At 39.3% G+C, this 21,941-nt stretch overlaps 1 pseudogene; it reads left to right on the top strand.

Annotated features, from left to right (window-relative positions):
* The first annotated feature begins 1,157 nt into the window (after nt 1–1,157).
* LOC142848606 (small ribosomal subunit protein eS6-like) lies at nt 1,158–1,879 on the top strand (annotated as a pseudogene).
* The last annotated feature ends 20,062 nt before the right edge of the window (nt 1,880–21,941 follow it).

Genomic DNA, 21,941 nt, shown 5'->3' on the forward strand with positions numbered 1-21,941 from the left:
GGAAGGACAGAGTAGAATTATGTCAGTGCGCCTCTTCCAAATGGATGGAACTGTTTAAGCTGGACTTGTATTTATGAGCCAGATGATTAGTTCAAAAGAGCTCAGAGAATTTTTGAACAAAGAAACACATCCTATGTAGGGCCAATAAATCCTGAAACTGCACACTCACACACACACACACACACACACACACATAGATATACAAACATGTAACACATAGTTATGGACCAAACACTGCATGGGAAATAATTCAGACTTTAAAACTCATGAAAGGAAGTCTTAATGATCCTATTTTTTTTTTATCTTTTGTTTTTTCATTGTCTCGTATTTTCAGGGTCAACAAAATGTACTCTTTTAACAAATTACTCAAACAAGAATCTTCAGTTTGGTTTGTTTTTCTAGAAAATTTGGCCTAAGAGGGATCAAAGCATATGAGATTCAATGTTGTGTGAAATAGTTTACAACCTTGTAAAAGAGAAAGAAAAAATACGTGACTCCTGAAGTGACAAATGGCAAACACACGTTGCTGTTGTAAATTGTTCTTAAAACTAAGTAATATGGGAAATTTTTGTGATACATTTTCCTTCAGGCTGAGGATTAAAAGGTAACAGAATCACAAATGGGATTTAGAAAACAGGGTACTTATTTCTCTTCCAAAAATGGACTTGGATTCTACATCTTTTGTTCTTATTTTCTTTTTTATATTTAAAACAAGTTTTAAATGTAAATGTATTTTGATCATATTCTTCCTCTCTCTCATGTTCTTCTAGATCCTCTCCCCCTCAAAGTTAGAGCACAGTTAATAGTGCCTCAATGGTCTATGAAGCAAAATGAACTGTTTCTGTACTTTATTGAAAACAGCAGTTCATGCAAACATAAGACTAGGGACAAAAAGATGCATCACACCTCTGACTATCATACTCAGCATGTTGAGTTGTAATGACAGAAACTTCTAGCACAGGTCAGAGTGGAAAAGGATTCAAAAATTGTAAATAAAATAATATAAATTATAAACATCTTTTCCAATAACAGAATCCAGAAGGCAAAACTCTTGAATTAAAGGGAAAAAATCTTCCTAGAACTCTATGTCTCACAAATATACCACTTAAAACCAAAGGTGAACATTTCATGGCGCCTCCTAGGCAGGCTGTGCAAAGATGAAGCTGAATATCTCCTTCCCTGCAGCCAGCTGTCAGAAACAAAGTACATAGGCTTTGTATATTCTATGAGAAGTGCATGGCCAGAGAAGCAGCTGCTGATGCTCTGGGTGAATGAAGAGTGAAGGAGTTACACGGTCTGAATCAGTGGCAGCAATGACAAACAAGGTTTTCCCATGAAGCAAGGTGTCTTGATCCATGGCAGAGTGCCTCGCGTTGAATAAGGGGCATTCTTGTTATAGACCAAAGAGAACTAGAGAGAGGAGGGACAAGTCTGTCCGAGGATGCATTGTGGATGAAAATCCGAGTGTTCTCAACTTGCTTATTGTCAATAGAAGGAGAGAAAGTTATTCCTGGACTGACAGTAACTAATGTGCCTCGTCGATAGGGAACTAAAAGAGCTAGCAGAACCCAAAAGCTTTTAAATCTCTCTAAAGAAGATGATGTACACCAGTATGTTGTCAGAAAGCCTCTAAACAAAGAAGGTAAAAAGCCCAGGACCAAGGCACCCAAGATTCAGAGTCTTGTTACTCCACGTGTTCTGCAACACAAACGCCGAAATGTTTGCAATGAACAAAGAAAAACAAAGAGGAGTCTACAGATATGCTAAACTTTTGGCCAAGAGAATGAAGGAAGTCAAAGAAAAGCACCAGAAACAGACTGTCAAGAAGCTGTCCCTGCTGAGAACTTCTCCTTCTAAGTCTGAGTCCAGTCAAAAATAAGTCTTTAAGAGTAACAAATAAATTATTAGACCTTGAAAGAAATCAAAGGTGAAATAGAGGCATTTTCCATTTTTAGTAAGTGTACATTATAAGAACTTAAGAACAAACCTCTTAATGACCAAAGTAAGATATCATATTAAAATTATACATATCCAGAGTAGAATAATTCACTGAAGCTAGAATTACAAAATGTTAGGTAAATATCTTTAATAATTCCTAGGCAAAATAAAGGACCTTTCACAGCAAAAGTAATAACATTACCAAGTAAACTGTAGGACGTGTGGGCATATAAAACATATTGCCACAGTAAAGATCAGAAGGAGCTCATTGGCTTCCTGACAATAACAGTGTGTGTCTGAGCCAATAATGATAAACGCTGCATACTGGTCCATGCCTACAAGCAAGATCTGCTGTCACATTGCTTTAGGCTTGAGGTGAGGATTCACAGCATGGTGTATGTGTGTGACCTATCAAAACTGCTCATCTCATGACCAAAACACAAGGGAGTAAGGAGGGAGAAAGGAGAGAATAAAAGCTCTACAGCCGCCTTCCCCAGTAACCAAAACCCCTCCCACTACCTTTGGAATATTCCACCACTTCCTAATAGCATCACCTGCACCAAAACTTAGCACGTGGACCTCTGAGGGGCCGCATGAAAGTTTCTCATAAAAGAAGTGTACCCGTTCAAGGCAAGTTGTGATAAGAACATGTATTACAATCCCTTAAGGGATCATGGAAGTGAAACACAAAGGGATTTAGGAAAGAAAAAAAAAACAGAGTGGCTAAAGTGAAATTCTAGAAAATACACAAGGAATACAACAAGGAAACAAAGCGTATATGAGCCAAGTATGTAAACAAGTAAGACAAAGTCAGGCCAGTTATTATATATCCATGTGCGCATGTATAATCAAAAATAATATGCACACTCCAATTAAAAAATAGTGTCAAACTGTTTTGAAAAACAACTAATTCTTTGTTGACATAAAAGGATGTACTTTAAATATAAAGACACAACATATCAAAAATAAAATGCTGTGAAGGACCACATGTTGCTAAAATCCCTTCCCTGGGGGAAACAAACAGTGTCTAACCTTCCTGCTAATTCTTAACAGCAAACTGGGGTGACATTCCACCAAAGTTAACTCTAGGGAGTCAATGAATCTATTAGGCTAACTTACTGGGCAAAGATGACCTTAAAGCAGTGATCCTGGAAGGTCTACACCCAGCAGGAATGATACCTTCCTTCTGGTTCCTTCCCTACCTATGTCCTCCAGCCATTCTCCCAGGACCACTAGGCCACATGCAATTAGGACAGAATTGCATACAACTGGTTGGGAGGGTTGGCTGGAAACTACAATGAGGATCCTATGACCCTCCAGCTAGTTCCTTCTATGAGGGGAGTTAAACAGTCAACAGCCTCATCTGTGATCCTTTTGTATGAGCAGAACTTCTAACGGTGGTGGCAGTTTGATTCAGAAGATAGTCCTGAACTACACCATGTAAATAGGAAGCATACAAAATCTACTGTGATACCATAAAAACTAAACAAAGCCTACTCTAAGGTGCAGAATGTTAATAAAGAAAAAATGCTGCTTAATAATAAAATAATCTCTACCCATAAAGACATTTTCTTCCTACATGTATATACATCAAATAACATAATATCATGACACTAAACAAAATTTTAAAAATCTAAAATTTAAAAAAAAATACATAAATCTGTTTGCAGAGGTGTTTACATTTTAGCCCTACTAAAGACTACACCATGCAAGCACTTAGTGATGAGGTCTACCAGGCTCTATAAGTGTATGAGACCCAAGCTTTCATAGTTTTTTATTATGCAAATAAGATATCTCAACATTTAAAACAGACAGAATATAAAAATAAAAAGTATGGTTCCTATTCATTGCTTGCACAAGGGTGATACTCTATATTGTAGGTCTTTATTCGTCTGGTACAGAGATGGTCTCTAAAAGCTTTAACATCAAAAGAAAATTGACCTAATAAATCACCTCCCGGCTTTTCTCTTAGAACAAAGCTTGTTATTTTTCAGCAATCCCTAATTATAAAAAAATCACTATTACCTGTGTACGTGCGCACATGCAACACCTTTGAAGTCAGTATTCCCTTCCTTCTTTTCTCAAATCGAACATATAATCGCCACTGCTTTATTCTAGCATATTATTTCTTATTTTTAATCTGAATTAAATATATTTCAACCCCATTTATTTTATATGAACTTCAGTATCATCAAACTAATTATCAGAGGCAAATGGCTTAACATAAAATTAACCTTCTCAGCTCCCTTACAGTAGTTATTATTTAAATTCGCCAATTCTTTTCTTCATGTGTAATTACTTTTAGATGTGTGAATGGAGATAATTAATGATGAGTATGAAGTGATGAAATTGATTCATATGCTCTGCTTTTCAGTATCATTAACTGCTTCTCAGTATCCCTAGAGCCAGGAGGACCATTCTGCCTATCTTGGTCTGGGAGGTGGCAACTCAACCATCCCAAAGTGCGGCCATCTTCAAACACTTATTTCTGGACTTCTTTCCCCATTTTGGGAACTTTTCCTGTGTTTCTTGGCTCCTTGAAGATACAAAATCCGACCAGAAATATCCTGTGTTATAAGGTACACATCACTCCCTGTCAAACAAGAGGAAAGCAGTCTTCCTGTGTACGGAACCCTGGTGATGCAGAAAACACAAGCACTCAGGGTTTAAGATTAAAGAATGCCTATGCTTCTATTCAAATTTTAACTATACTGAAGATTTGATGCCCATATTTTTTGAAACATAACCACAGAGAGACCAAATCAAGATGTATGAACTACAGAGGCTATCAGACCCAAATCGGAATTACAATTCCAAATGACCTATGTCAGTATATTGTAAAATAAGCCTTCCGGCATTCCAAGGAAGACACAAGTTTTGCAGATAGTATCTGACTGAAAGACTAAAAGGTGTCAGTGTCTAACTCTAAATAATAATTTGTTATGATTTCACCAACTATTGAGCTGGCAAAAACAAAGATTAACATCTTTGCTTCTTTAGTCTTCTTTTAATACTCCCTCAGAACCTCTGGAATTGCCAGGCCCACAGTAAAACATGAAAACATTCAAGTGAGAAAAAGAGTAGAAAGGAGGAGAATCGACAAAACTAATTTTCTTAGGTAATGGCAAACAGAATGTGAAAACTTGAGAACAAACACCTAAATCCAACATATCAGGAAAGGCCTAGTTTCATGCAGACGAGGAGGCAAAGAGACAAGAAGCTAAACTACGCGTGCTGGGGTCGGCATGGACAGGCTGGGGAGGGGGTATGGACTATACTGCAGGAGGGTCTGGGTGGAATCATCATAGTGCTAGACATTGCTGATCAATATTGTTATCACCAGATGTGGTGATCATTGGTGAATTTGTGTGGGGACTGAATTCACGGCTTTTCCAGTAATGCCACTATATATATATCCATGGCCTGGGTATGCCCATGTTATAGACTGGAAGTTGGGGAGGCCACTTTGCCCTCAAGTTTGCTGTTACTGGTCAAGATCCAGCAGTAGCAAGTTTCTACGTGTTTATTGGTTATTAGCTTATTATTGGGAGTCTGTACACTCTGTATTTCTTAGCTGCTTAAAGCCTCTGATGATGATGGGGAGGGCAGAATGTACAAGAAAATAAATAAAAATTTTAAAAAAAGAAAAAGAAAACTGAGGTGGGGGTTTATTTTGGTTTCTGGCATTTTTCTTTGAAACACAACTGAAAAAAAATGAAATATCTCATTTACTAGCTCTGTTGGTACAGTTAACATCTTGATTGGGGCCTGAAGCTTTGTTCATATAAAAATAAAGCTAATTATTTTGACTCAAATACAACATTATTTGATAAATAATGGAGAAATCTTCCCATGTTCTCTCTAATTTAATTTCCTTATGCCCGTGGCTGGGGCAAGAATTCTGAGTTGGATAAAACTTGAGGCTGACCCACAATGACATTTTTCACTTTACCAAGGTGAGTCTCACCAAGAAAGATGTATTGGGCCTCTAGCTAGCAATTCAGAAACATAAAGAAGTTCTTTGACCAGTGTCCATAAAATTTATTATTCTCAAATGATAGGTGATTTGAGAAGTCGTAAAACCAGTTTATCCCACATAATTCCAAAGAAAGAAAGAAAGAGAGAGAAAGAGAGAGAGAGAGAGAGAGACCGAAGGGGATTTTAGTCATGATAAAAGACATGAAACTTCCTCACACAGCCAAGTTAACAATCTCACAATTGAATTAAACCACATTATAATTAATTAATTGGTACAAGCTAATTTTGCATGTAGGATTGCTCTAGATAAATTGACCCGGAAACTTTAAAGAGGGAGCTAGCAACTACATCCTCCTTGAAAAATCTATTATAATTCTTCACGCCTCCAATCTACATGGATCCCCCATAAAGTGATCTTGAGTCATCAGAAGTATCAGAGAAATATGTGTTCCCTAAAAATTATTAGTAGTATTGCTCCTATATTTTGAGTGAAAGGGTTCTTGACTTTAATCATCTGATAAATAAGAAGTCCATCTAGCTTGAATTCATCCTATTGTGATCTACCTGGTTTTATTTGTTATTGTTTGCTTGTTTTCTGCTTGGCAAACCAAAACTAGATGGTTTTTCTGTTATATATAACTGAATAACCATTCATCTGCTCTGAGATATCTAAGGGATTCCATAATCAATTAACTTATAAAAGCTAAAGCACTCAATTTAGGATGAGCTATCTAAATCCCCAAATCTATTTTTGCCCATTCTTTAACCAAGAATGTCTATGATCTTCAATAAACAGATTTCTAGGGGAGAAATGGTATGGCTTAAGTGTTTCGTTCCTTCTCAGAGTAATAAACCAAAAACTCCTTTGCCCAGAGGTGGGATCTGAAACAAAAATGGAGACTTTGTTGGCTGGAAACATTCATACCTTATCTCTTATACCACCTCATTTCAAATGTGAAAACTAAAGGATTGTTAAATGTCAAACAATCTGGTAACAAAATATGAAGTTCTGCAAATAAAATTCCAAAATTTATGATGGTATGCTCTTTGATTAAGAGTTTAATATATATTACAGAATCCCAAGAAAGCTTCTTATTTATGAATAAAAATGTAAATAAACATGAGGATTGAACGTAGGCAATGCAGTTTGAAAGTAAAATTTGTTTATGGAGAATGCTGAATCTCACTAAGTTATTGTCCTCCAAACGTGACAATATTTATAGCACTACTGATGTTTTACAAATAATAAAAATGACCTTAAAAGATGCTGCACTAAAACTTACATTAATGTAAAGTTATTGGTGAACAGCAAAGTGCAAATCAGTTAAGAAGTGTAGCAATGGACCATGATCCCAATAACATCCAAAAGTCAAATACTTCATCCACTGTATAGGTAGTTTTAGAAATATCTGTGTTTTTCAGAGAGAGATACCGTATATTCTCTGCAGGTAGTTGTGAGTTATCGCCACAGGAAAGCATAAATTCAAGAAAAGTTAGGAAGGTAGGAAGCAAGAACTATAAATCTGAACTTCTTGACAACTAAGGTTGAATTCTCAGCAGTTGTATTTCATAAATAGTCTTTGAAAGGAAAGGGCTTTAATTATATTTATTAAGTACTTTAAAGTATTGCAATAGTAGTTTAACTTCCATGTAGCGAATGACTTAACCAAAAAAAAACCATAAAATAAAAGAGACAATAGAAATATCAATCAAAAAAACAAGATTTTTGTGTATGTCTGCATGTCTGTGTTATTTTCTCATAAATATGAATACACTGTGAAACAGTGATGGAGGAAGGTCATTGGTTAATTAAATAAAGAAACTGCTTGCCCTGATAGGTTAGAACATAGATGGGTGGAGTAAACAGAACAGAATGCTGGGAGAAAGAGGAAGTGAGCTCAGAGACACCATGCTCTCCTCTCCCGGGCAGACAAGCTAGCTCTGCTCTCTGAGGCAGACGCGATTCAACTCCAACCCAGGATGGACGTAGGCTAGAATCTTCCTGGTAAGCGCACCTTGGGGTGCTACACACATGATTGGAAATGGGCTAGTCCAGGTGCGAGAGTTAGCAGAGAAGAGGCTAGATATAATGGGCCAAGCAGTGTTTAAAAGAATACAGTGTCCATGTAATTATTTCGGGGTATAAGCTAGCCAGGTGGCCGGGGTGCTGGGGACGCAGCCCCGCCGCTCCTATTACTACAAAACAAATATTCTCTTACTATGCAAGCAAAAGACCTGTCATGGCTTATTTTACTTGATCTGATATGAGCAACAGAAAAGCTTCTGAACAAAAATGATTAAATAATACCACTTATGGAATCTTATTCAGTCATAAAAAATAAAATTATGTCATCTTCAAGAAGGTGAATACTACTAAAAATCATAGTATTGGGTGAAATAAGTCAGATTCACAAGGATAACTAAGAAAAGACTTCTGTCATTTATAAATTCTAGGATATAGGGGCAGGTTTGACGGGAGGAAACTGTGAGCAAGTCCCCAACTAAATGCTTTCTACTATATGCATTGTCATGGCGTCTCTTCAGAGGAACAGAACAGTGACTGGGACCTTTGTCTTCAGCAGTCTTTTCATGACACCAGATCCCTAGCAGCGTTGACCACAGAACTCATACATACCATGGACTCACCACAATCCCATCTCACTTCTCTGGATCATCAATCCATCTTTTCTCCAAATCCATTAGCCCCTCTACATTCATAATTCTTCACTCTCACATCATTTAAATTATATCACACATCACTTTGAGGTTATTCTGGCCATTTTGATCCTCTGCTATTTCATTGCATTCATGTAGAAAGAGCTCATCAATAAATGAACACAAGTATCCATTTTACCCCCACCTAAACTCAAGCACCTGAATGTTCAAGTGGATTGATTCCTTCATAACTCCATGACTGTCAGATTCATTACCAATATCCACTACATCTGTGATTCCTATCATGTTTCCCTGTTTAGAAATTTCTTTGCTGATCTCATATCTGGAAACATTCTTTCCTCAAATTACCCTTTTGCTTCTACCTCCTGCTGTGTAAAGAAATTAGACATTGTCAAAGAGGGACTCATTGCTCTAACAGCAATATGTGATCTATCTATTCCTACCCTGTCACTATCATTCTCTCCAGCCCCCACCTATGTTCCAATTAGAAGTTACTGCCATCTCTACTTTGATCCTGTTCCCTATATTCTTTAGAAACGTCACGTAATAATTCCTTGTATCCTTTATATACACACACATTTACTCTATATTTAAAATTCCCTCAGTGGTTTTAAACTACTTTCAAATCACTACTTTTTAAAAACTAAAACTCACTTGGACTATCACTGTTATTTCTTTAACTCTAATGCTTATCTTTGTGTTCAACTTCCAAGCCAAATTCCCAAAATAATAGTAAATATGTCCTCAGTTTCTTTGCCTTCTACTTACCTCTTAACCTTCTGGAATCTAAATTCTGTTCCCATTACACCACTGAAACATCTCACAAATGTCATGTATTTTCTTATTTTCTAGTCTTTCCAGCAACACTGAACTTTATTCTTGTTTAAATGTTCTTCCTTTTGGAAATATATCCCATTTTTTCTTCTTTCCATCTCTTCCCTCCTTCTGACCATAAAATAACAGCGTTCCCCAAGAGTGGTTCCCAATTTTCCTCTTCTCTTTATCTGTTTTCTGTTTTCTAATCTTTGTGTACTTCCATAAACCTTCCATTTTCATCACTTTGTTTTTATATCACTTAGTTACATTGGCATCACTTTGAGGTGCCTACCCTTAATTACTTCATCTATGTGTGCAAGTAATCAACTATTTTCTTTCTCCATGACCACCAGAACTTCTCATTAAGTTTTATACTATATCTCTGACTGCCAACTAAATATTTATGCTTGAGCAGCTCAAAAGCATGTCACACTCAACATCTTAAGTATGTAGTATATTCTCAATAATTTTTGTTGAATAAGTATACCAAATTATAACAATATCTATGCAAAGCAACTAAATCCAGAAGAGAGATAGCACATGACAAAACTCAACTGATAAGCTGCAGATTTTTGAGTACAGAAGAGAGGCTACAAAATAGGTCTAAACTTGATGAGCAGGCTGAAGGATAATATATGCATTCTATATCTGGGTTAAAAATTACCCAAGCATAAGTCAACTAATAGAGAAAATTATGGAAACAGAAATAGGAAGATACATATGATTAATTGGGTTGTTTAGAAGCATGTATACTGAAGCAAATGATTTGAGATGCAAGGGAGATACCTCAGAGGGAGCAGATCCAAGCCAGAGACCTCTGCAGGACGAGCATGAATTAGCAACCTCTGAGGTAGCAGGCCTGAGCCAGCAATCTCTGCCACAATAGGCCCAAGGCAGCAATCTCACAAGGACATTACTAAGAAAGAAAATACAGACCAATCTCTCTCTCTCTCTCTCTCTCTCTCTCTCTCTCTCTCTCTCTCTCTCTTTTTCTCTCTCTCTCTCTCTCTCACACACACACACCACATCAGAAAACTTGGAGGACTTGTAAAAATTAGCGTTCCCATCCCATCTTGGTTTCTGACTCCCTGAGCCTGTAAAGAGCACAAGCATGGGTACCTGTGCTAAGTTTCCAGCTGGTGATGAAAATGCTGATGCTGAAAAAACACAAACCACGGAATCTCCAACTCTGTCTACCAAGAGGAAACGACATGACAGCACGCCAGTAATGACGAGCATTTCTAGCACCCTTGTATTGGGGTTTTGAAACTATTCAACTTGCAGAAGAAAGAAAGCCTTGAAAAAATGGCTAACGTAGTCTCGAAAAAGGGAAGGGGGGACTGAAACATACTTTGGTGGACGAGAGCAAAGAAATGCTTTAGGAATCTTGGAACATGTCTAAAAGGACACAAGCATCAGCTTCAAGGAGATTCTGTTGGACAAACCAACTCAGCATCAAAATAAGAAATGAGAATAACTGATTGCAAACTAGGAATCCATAAATATACAGTGAAACAGTTCTAGTTTACAGTGGAATCTAATTTGTGTCACTTACTTGTTAACATATAATGTTCTTTTCAATGAACTTTATGGCAGCGAAATGTAGAGGGTTCCTTCCCAACTGAATGACACAAGTCAACATCCTTACAAAAGTGACACTGTAGCCATTGGAATGCTGCAGCATGCAACTACTTAAGACAACATGTCAAACAATTTAAAAGTGTTTCCTACAAATGCACAGCCCAGATGAACCCATATCAAAGGGCTCTCTGCCACAGTGCTGATATACAGACTTCAAAAACAGTCAGGATTGTGGAAGCTAAGACAGAAGTGCTGTTCTAAATTGAGGAAAACTAAAGCAGCAACGTAACTAAATGAAATGTACAGATGTGGATTGGATCCGGGACATCAACAGAACAACCGGGCTCTGTGTGTCCGGTTATACAGGTGCATGGCTGTAGCCATTGATTTGCAGCATGCACTGATGGATAACATAAAATGCACATTGTAGTCAATAGTCTCCAGTGTGTTTAAGAGAAAACAGCCGTGTATCTAAAACTTCACACTCAAATTGTTCAAGGAGAAAGAGAGTAATAATGTATCTATCTTGTATATATCTATTTGCAGAATAAAACAAAAGAAAGCAAATATAAAAAGATGGCAATGTTTGAGAGTCTGAAAAGGTGTATACCTATTTGAAATTTCTGTGATTTGAAAGTGTATCAAAAATTAAAACACGGCACAAAAATAATACAAATAGAAATACCAACCTTTAGTTGAAGCCAAAATGGACAGTGCTGTTCTTGACCAGACTTTATTAAAAACCACATTAAGGGACACAACAGACTTAATGTAAGACCTTGACATTTCACAGAAAGTGTGGGTTTGAAGCAGAATCCTGATGGAAACTCTGTTTCTTTTCATCATAGCCTGGTACCTTCAAACTCACATCTCTTTTCAGGCAGAGCAGTAATGGTGTTATTGTCATTAACATTTTAGTGCTTACCCTTTCCAACTGTGAGCCGTAATTCGCAAGAATTCCGCTTTCACACTCTCTCCCACTTCTTAACAGCTTCGTTCTGTAACGGAACATGATGCAGAAGTCACTCCTACTGCAGTCAGAGGACGCACCTAATCGGTCCTCGTGTGGTCCCTCTTAAAACTGAGGTTTTTCTCTCCCTCTGAGCAGAAATAAATATGTTTCTGAAAAACAGCTGAAAATGTCCATATTGCTAATTCCTGTATGTCTTCAGGATTTGCTAGCATTCCCTCATAATAATGTAGACAAATTTTCTCATTCTGCTTGCCAAAACACAGGTTCATTATGATTTGCAATGTGGAGACTTTCATCCAAATATAATTTTGCAGCCTCACCCAACCGTACCTCTCTTAGCACTAAACAGAAATAAAGTCATTATCTGGAGAGGCAGCTCTTAAATAGAGAAGCTAACGGATAGGGTCACAGATGCGATTGACTTGAACGTCCCTTGGATCTGTCTCTGAGGTCCCGCCCTCTCTTTCTGTGCATTCATGTCTATAAAGCACATGTCTATAAATTTCTCATCCTAGCATGTATTCAGGCATACAATGCACAGATGTGTAGTTACAGTGTGCTGGAACAGCATGTCAGCTGAGAGCCTGCTTCATGTGACTGTGATGATTGTGCTTCTTAGATTAATAATGTTCAATACCTTCATGGCATTTAAGAGAGATATCAGAGTTTTTATTCTTCCAATGTTCGCATTGTCCCTAGTTTAAGTAAATTCTTTTTCTACCAAGACGTTGATTTTAAAAAAACTTAGAAATTATAGAAAATGTTTTCTTCCTTCCTTGCTGTGGTTTGGATGCAGTTTGTTCCTGCTAAAATTACTAGTTTCTCTAATAGTACCAGGAGAAAATAAGGCCTTTTAAAGGGTAGTCATGATGGTCCCACTCTTCACAAATGGACTAACACCTTTCTTGGCAAATTGAGTTGTGTGTTCCTGAGAAAGTACTCCATCTCATGGAACTGAATTAGTTTTCTTGTGACTGGAGTAGATTTTGTTAAGATGAGTCCTAACACCCTACACACACACACACACACACACACACACACACACACACACACCAGGCCTCCTTCACCACACATGCTCTGTGAATACTTGGAGTCTTCCATTTTTCCCTTACCATAAATTGACCCAAGGTCCTTACCAGGAGTCAAGCAGATACTGACATCATGTTCTTAGACCTCTAGAACTATGTACTAAATAACCCTCCTTTTTTTTAAATTCCCAGATTTACATATTCCGTTATATAAAACATATGTGACCGAAAATAGACTGAGATGCCTCATATCCCTCTCAGAAATAACCACATGCACCAACTTGGGATGAGAATTTGGTAGACAGAGGACACTGACCAAGAATGGCACAGAGCTATGAATTTGCAGTTTCAAGAGCTAGAAAACTGATGATTGTGTGCTGGGGGCCCTGCTGGTCAGAGTTTGTAGTCTACCATGGCCTGGTAGCTCTCTCTGAACTCAACATGAACAATACCCCACCACCATCCCTCCACCCCACCACGCTGGCAGCAAGTGTCCTATTCTCTACCTGGTCTCTAGGCCCAGATGCCTGACTTAACTCTAGTGTGAACCTGAACACAGCTCCCCGCAGAAGCTTTCCCCCTGGTGCCCGTATGGTCATTAGACATTGTGCTGGGAGCATCACTATAAGACTGTGCTCCACCGATAACTAAGACATGTACTAGGAGCTTTATGATAGGAGCGTGCTGCTTAATGTAAATTAGTTGAGAATCCAGCTACCACCCCCAATCCTATATATTCCCTGTGCTCTGGGATAAAGCTGAACAGACTCACTGAAGCTCTCCCTGAGGGGAGAGAAGGTGCTATCTTTGTCGTGCTTACAGGTCGCACAAAGCTTTCTGTTGTTGCTTCTGTCCATTGTCCTCGTGGACTGGTGGCCAACAGGTCTTAAGTTTAAAGGGAACCCCACAGATTCTGCCAAAGGGATGTAAGGGAACAGCAAGCCCAAGGGCAGTGGAACAGCAACACAAAGTCCTTTCTGCCCAATGCCTTTGCTCCCATCACCATTGTTCAACCAGGAAGCTACAGATCTCTGTGGGGTGCTTTTCAGTTGAGAAGTTAGCAAGGAAAGAGTTGGCTGAGGCTCACTCCTTTCTCTCTCAGATCTTTCAGCATTTGCCCTGATATCAGCTCCAGGTTTTGAGCTCCCAAGGTCCCAATGAGGAGCAGAAGGAGGGAGAACATGAGCAAAGAAGTCAGGACCACAAGGGGTGCACCCACCCACGGAGACAGTGGAGCTGATCTATTGGGAGCTCACCAAGGCCAGCTGGACTGTGACTGAAAAAGCATGGGATAAAACTGGACTCTCTGAACATGGCGAACAATGAGAGCTGATGAGAAGCCAAGGACAATGGCAAGGGGTTTTGATCCTACGTAATGTGCTGGCTTTGTGGGAGCCTACCCAGTTTGGATGTTCACCTTCCTAGATATGGACGGAGGGGGGAGGATCTAGGACTTACCACAGGGCAGGGAACCCTGACTGCTCTTTGGACTGGAGAGGAAGGGGGAGAGGAGTGGGGGGAGGGGAAGAAGGGTGGGAGGAGGGGGAGAAGGGTGGGAGGAGGGGGAGGGAAATGGGAGGCTGGGAGTTGGTGGAAACTTGTTTTTTTTTTTCTCAAAAAAAAATAAATTAAATAAAATAAAATTAAAAAAAAGACCGATTAGAACTCGTGCGACACCTGAATTAATCCAGCCATGTTCCTAACAGGCACGCCCAGAGGTTTGTCTCCTTGGCAATTCCAGATCCTGTCAAACTGGCAGCAAAATTAGCCATCACACATTTGATGTTTGCTTTAAAATCAATTTCATTTACAATAAGTGCATTTGCTAAGCACATATATAATGTAGAAGATTCATTCTGTTGTATGAGGCACAAAGAATTTTACTCTATACATATTGCTTTGGGAAACAGTTTGTTAAATAAAACTTCTTTCCTGGTCATCATTTCCTTCTCTTTTATGTACTACTGTGATTGTGTCCCACAAAGACGCCTAGTTAGTGGCGTGATGTAACCCCTTTACAGAATATCTCTCATAGATCTGAGGTTTTCTTGTTGGTAAAGAGTGTAGATCAAAAACTGAATCAAAGTCTGAGTTTTTGGTGAGCTATTTTTCAAAACATGAACCATAATATATAAAAACTTTATAAAACTTACAACTATTTTCTTCGCTTTTTCATGACAAAACGTGAGTTAACGATAGCATCTAGATTATAGTGAGTTAGTATTTGCCAAGCATATTATCTAGCACACAGTAAGTACGTAATAAACATTAAATATATTTATTTACACTGTAAGTAAGGAGAGTGAGGTACTGGTACTTGGTGCCTAGAGGAGAAATTCAAGCTTAAGAACTTGAAAGGTGAAAAAAGAGAATAAATATTTGTGCGAGGCAGAAAAGACACTAATGGGACCACTCAGAGAAAGTAGGAAAGGAAAACAGCTAGAAGTCAGTTCCGCACCATGCTTGAAACCAAGCAGCTTCAGATCTGCTCAGACAGCTAAATTCCTTTAGTGGGAGCATTGTCACCCTGGCAATACCTTATTCATAAAAGAAATATTACTAGATCTGAAACAACATATTAATCCTAATACAGTTTTTAGTGGGTGACTTCAGTGTTCCAGTCTCTCCAACAGACAGGTTATCACAACCGAAACTAAACAAAAGCCACTGGAGTTAAATGAAATCATAAATCAAACGGACATAACAGACATCTAGAGAACATTCCATCCAGACACTGAAGAATGCACACTCTTCTCAATAGCTCTAGGAACTTTACTCAAAATTGACCATATATTAGAACTCAAAGCAACTCCCAACAAATACAGAAAACTTAAAACAACAGACCATGTCCTATCTGAACACAATGAATTCATGCTAAATATCAACAGCAATAGAAACTACCGAAAATATAGAAAGTCATGGACACTAAATAACAATACAGAGTGATCATTTCATAGCCCAGGGATCCAGGAAATGGGACTGGCAAAAAAAAAGTCAATGAAATGATTCTTAATGGTATTTTGCTATATCAGTGTCTAATCCAATTGTTATCAGAGAGGCATCCCAGCAACTGATAGGAGCAGATGCAGAGATCCACAGACAACAGGCAGAGCCAAGAGAGCACAGCATTACAAGGGAAGGAGGCAGCCAGAGGTATTGAGGACATCACAAGAACATGACCTACAGAATCAACTAAGTAAGGCTCAGAGGGGCTCACAGACACTGAAGCAGCAAACATGGGCCCTATATGGGTCTTTCCTAGATCCTATGTATATACCTTATGGTTGTACAGCTTGCTGTTCTTGAGGGACTTCCAACAGTGGGATTGGGGGGTTGTCTCTGCTTCTTTCGTCTCACTTGGAACCCTTTCCCCTACTCAGTTGCCTCTTCCAGCCTTGATATGAGCATTTGTGCCTGGTCTTATTGTACCTCGTCAGGTCATGTTTGGGGAATATCCCACAGAGACCTGAGGAAGAACAGATCTGGGGGAGATGGGAGGTGTGAGAAGGGCTAGGGAAAAATGGAGGGAGGGGAATCAGCATTCAGTAAGCAATGTGTGAGAGAAGAATAAAGATGGAAAAACTAGGAGGGTCTTGGAGATCCCTGGTCCTCAGTCCTCAATGGAAGCCTGGAAAGATTCATTCTGTTAAGAGCAGAGAAGCCAGTAGCAGATGTTTACCTTCCTTCGGCCATGCCTTTCCTCTGAACCTTCTGAAGGTGCTGCTCACAATGGGACTAGATCTTCCTTTGCTAATTAAGGCAATCAGGATGGTTCTTAAGATGTGGCTCCATCTTCAAGTGATTCTAATTTGTAGCAAGTTGACATTAAAGCCAACATAACCACAGTGCATGAAATTTTCAAAGAATAAATTTGAAAATTAAAAATTGATAATGAAATCCAAACATTGTGATGAAAGTTTCTAGTTAATTCTGTTAATGGAAAAGTACACTATGATTTGTTAGGAAGTATTTGTTGAGGGCCTTATGGAGGAACTCAAGCTAGAAAGATAGGGAATATACTCACCGGAAGTCAAAGAACTCAATCAAAAACTTATTCATAGCCACAATGTCATTTGTTGATGCACAGAGCTGCCTCCTAAACAAATCCAAGATGCACCACTAAGGAAAGTCAGAAATAACTCGCAAATGTCCCAGGGAGTGAGGTAAGCTTGTCCAAGCTGGGCTCACACTGTGTCCTGGGATCAGTCGCAGTCTGATTGGATCACAGTGCGGCCTGGCTCCTTGCAGTTCTCATGGAGGAAAGCAAGAGAGGCTCTAGAAAGAATGAAAAAAGAGGTGTGCTTTTCCCAGTCTACATGAATATCCCATTTGCCTATGCCAGTCACATGACTGCAGTGGACTAGGAGGTGGCCATGAATTCCAGCACTGTGGTGGTAGAAACGGCCAAGAGCACCGATACGGGGCGAGTCAGGAGTGAGCATGGCAGCTTGGCCTATTCCAGATGTGTGGGATGGATGGATGGATGGATGGATGGATGGATGGATGGATGGAGGAAGCGCTGAGTGTTTCCTCTGTCCTAGGCATCTCTTGTGGCTTCCTGGATGACTTCCAAAGTATTCTACAAGGTGGTGCTGTGATCTCCATTTTATAGACGAGAAGGCTGAGGGCACCAGAGGTTAATTATGTAGCTCTGTCAATAGTTGGCAGAGCCTACTTTAAACATTGCCATATCCAAGTCTCACGGATTTTTGTTTCAATTTAGACTTCGGAGAAAATCACTTAAGGTTAAGTTAAAAGGTCAATTTAACATTCAAAACCCAAATTGAAAATAAAACACAATACAATTTTGTATAAATCCTCGTCATAAATTCTACATTTTCTGGGAAGATGTTTCACAACGATTCCTTCAAAATATTTGATAATGTTGGGTGTAAACATATCATCTTGTTTGCCAAATTCTTCCTAAGGATTCATTTTAAAAAAAAAAATAGGAAATTGCATGTTTTCTTGGCCAAGAAACTGGGAGATACTTTTGAGTTTTATACAGTTAGCAAATGAGTTTTCACATCTATGAGAAAATGTGCTATTTGGGACAGTTTTACATACAGAGATTCAAGAGGCATCTAGTGTATCATGTAAACTGAAATTAAAGTCCCTGGTCTGCTCAGAGACCATCACATTGACTATTAGAAAACGTTAAGCGGAACAGTCATGACCATGCTGTTTACCAACACAGTGCATTGTACTGGGTTCCTTGTTGCAATGCATTTATCACCCAGGGTAATAAATCACTGTGCAGTGCAGAGAAATCTGACCTCTGAAACAGATGCACTGGCAAGACTTAGCGCAAAGTTAGATCGAGACAATAGTCATACAACTGAGAAGTCGTAACTCATTTTAACTTGGCACATTTCCGTTTCCTTTTGTTTGTTTTTTCCTTCTAGGTCCTGGAATGGCATTCCTTAGGGGTGTTGGACAGCAGTCTGTCTAGCAACAAGGTCAGGAGGTAGGAGAAGAAGAAAGTCCCAGGAGTGACAGGACATGTAGGGAAGACTAGACCCAGAAAGCTCACTGTACTTTCAGAAAGCAAGTACGGTATTGGTTTCCTAGTATAATATGCATGTAGCTACAGACTGATTAATAAGCCCTATTTACCTGGAAGGGATAAAGAAAAGCCACAGAGAGCTGCTCGGCCATTTAGCTGAAAGAAGACTGAAGATGCAAACTGACATTGTTCGTAACTGAAAGTGACTGGGAAGTGATGGGATTAACCTGAGACACCACCGAGCAATAGAAAGGGAAGGTGCTGCCAAGAGTGCCCAAAGGCTGTGGTTAGGAACAATTAATACGATTTCATCTCTGCTCGTTTCCTCCATCAGACTCTTCGATGAACCCATTACTCTTATCTGGGTCTCAATTTTCTCGTCAGGAAGTTGGAGTGCTTCCCAGTCTGATGTTCCTGAAGAATCTGACCCTTAATATCACCTGGCCCAGATTTTCCTGTGGCAGATGTGTCCTCTGATGCTGTGTACAGCTTGTGAACCCACATCCTCATTCCATCCTCAAACCCAGGTTCTGCTCTAGTAAGAACACCATGGAAATTAATATTCCAAAGCATGGGAAGTGAGTCGTGAGCTTTCCCCAGGGCTGGTATCAGTATTCTGGAACTCACCTGCCAGATCCCAGGTGTCCAAACACAGGAGCCCTGGTCTTGCTTTGAAATACAATTAAGCTTCTTGGCCTCTCTATTTCAGCCTAATACATATAATCAGGTTACTGATACTTGTTTGATAGATGCAGTGAGCTTTGATAATGTTCTCTTTAAGCCACTAATAATGGCTCCTGTATTGAGTTTTTCTTTAGGGGGTGTTTTCAGTTTTTCATGGAAGGCAATAATGAGCCATTTGTCTCCCACTAGTAATCAACAAATCATTTGCTCCCTTCTGTTGCGGCCATTATTAAACATTGGCAGCGGGAATTTTTTTCTGAGTTCTAATGAAATCTTTTCCCTTGTAAGAGTGCAACTTTTACATAAAGCTATGGGAAATATACCAACAAAGTTTACGTGTGTGTGTGTGTGTGTGTGTGTGTGTGTGTGTGTGTGTGTGTGTGTGTGTATCTGTTTAAAAGGAATTCTGTATGGAAGTATAAAGCAAATCATCTCGAGTATGTTTTCTCTCCTATAAATTCCATTTTATATGCAATGTGTTACAATTGAGCTCATCTGATTCTTTCAATGTGTTGTTACAGGGTAAGCTAAGAGATGGCAGAAGAGGGTGTTACACCAATGAGTACCCTCCCAAATTCCAAGATCCTGAGTACACCAAGAGCACACTGGGAGGATGAACCTGAACTATGTTTGCTTTCCCAGTGCATAACCCTTGCAGATGATAAGGAATCCCTGGTACTTTGGAAGCTAGGCCTGTTTTTCTATCTATTCTTCTATGAGAAAAAGTAGGAATGGCTTTAATGGGATAGCAATAATTGAGTTCACAGATTGTTCTTATAGCCAAAGTTGGCAAAGCATTGCAGGAGTTGTGTCATAGAGGAACCCACAGAACATAAACATAAGTAAAGTGCTGTCTTTGTTTAGCTTGGGGCAGGCTAAGCAGAGTACAGAATGACCCACATTATAGAGCATATTTTTTTCTCTAAAATCATAGGCAGTATGTAAGTGAACACTGTTTTAATACCTGTCATTTAAATTGGTGATAATAGAAACAGACTAAGTATATTTTAACTAGGAGAATAGATCACAGAAACCTGGACCCCAGGCCACCAGACTGTTTACACTCTTGTTTACAAGTCCCTATTTCTCCTCTGCTGCAGCTCTATGAACTGGGTACTCAGGGGCTCTTGTTGGCTCTTCTAGAGAAGAATTTTCATAACCACCACAGATCAGTGTACCCAAGAAACTCATCTGGCTCAGTGAGATACAAACATTAACAAGCACAGAGCCATGATGAAGTACAAAATATTCAAACATGAGGTTGATACTATGGTCATTAATGAAGCGCAGCTTCTGAAGTCCACTAGTAAGCCAGATGTGTAGGGCTGTGCCCATAGGCTTATGAGGAAAGGCCACCATTTAAGTCACATGTTTGCTCTGAATTCAGCCATAGCGCCATCCAGTGGCTGTCCATACTCATTCTTGCCTATCTAGGTTGATGATAGAGGATCCTGAACCCCAGCAAAGGGTCCAGTAAATCTCATGGCCTTTCTCACTTCCCAGCTTAGAATGTTTCTACACCGTGACTATCCATCTCTACTGAAACATGTGTTATTTAAAGCCAATTTCTCAAAGCTTTCTATTGATTTCTGTTTCCAAGTAAAACACAAAGAATAAGCAATAAAGTCATCATTTATCACTGGAGACGCTCACGGGGAGTGTCACATCTAATTTGAGTGAAAGCTGTGCCATAGCGGTGTCCGACATGAATGCCAACGAAACAGAATCGAGTTTGGAAGCAGAGAGGGCCTGCATATTTTATAGCCAAGACACCTGTTTCACAAACAGAGTGAAGCTTAAGCAGCAAGTGCATTGAAGATTTGCAGCTGGGGTTTTGGCTTAGGCACCACTCTCATCCTAAACCTTTTGGCATTTAAGGCTGGCACTATATGCACCTATGTTCTCTTCACCAGCTACTGATGGAGATGTTTATGAGTCCCCTAAGAAATCTCACCTGTCTCAAAGTATATGTAGTATGGTCCACTTCCCCATGGGCATGTCTCCTTAAGACTGTGCAGATTGTCGTGAGTGATCTGAGATTCAGAGAAAGGTAACCCTGGATCTTTGCTTCCACACCTTACTTCTCCAGATTTGTTTAAAATTGTTTTGACAATGTTTCACATAGTATTCTTTCATTATGTGTTGTCTCTTGTGTAGAATGAAAATGAAAATGTGTTTCTGATTAGGACTCTGATTCCAACATGATGCTGTCTCTACAAGACACAAGTATCCTCAAGTAACACGGCTGACTTTACACTGTGCTCACTGACTTGGTTATATAAATGCAGTTTTGTGACCGGCATCTGGTGTGGTATGAATGTTTGAGTCTTCCCCAGAATTCATAAGTTTAAATCCACAACTCCAGAGTGGAGTCTTTGGAAATAGATTAGGTCATGAGACGAAGCCCTCATGAATGGGCTAAGTGTCTTTATATTAGATGCCTGGGATATCTGTGAAGAGAACTCAGCGTTACGATGCTGCCAAACGTTTCTAGGCCAGTGCTGAGACTATTCCCTCGAATTTCTTCTAGAGCAAGGACTACACCCAAAGGTCAGTGTTAAGTATATCATGTTCATTATTATATGATCTCAGAAACTCTTTGGTTCTTCCGTCACCCCACTTCATAGACAAGAAAGTAACCTGTCTAATGGCTCCTACTTTATAAGAGGTTTGAGTTCAGATTTGAACTTGTGTCTTGTGCCTTAGCTTTTCTTTGCCTCCAGTAGCATTATGCCTGCTTTCTTGAAGCTACATCTTCTCT

This window comes from Microtus pennsylvanicus, chromosome 4 (assembly GCF_037038515.1).
Source record: "Microtus pennsylvanicus isolate mMicPen1 chromosome 4, mMicPen1.hap1, whole genome shotgun sequence".
NCBI classification, from domain to species: Eukaryota; Metazoa; Chordata; class Mammalia; order Rodentia; family Cricetidae; genus Microtus; species Microtus pennsylvanicus.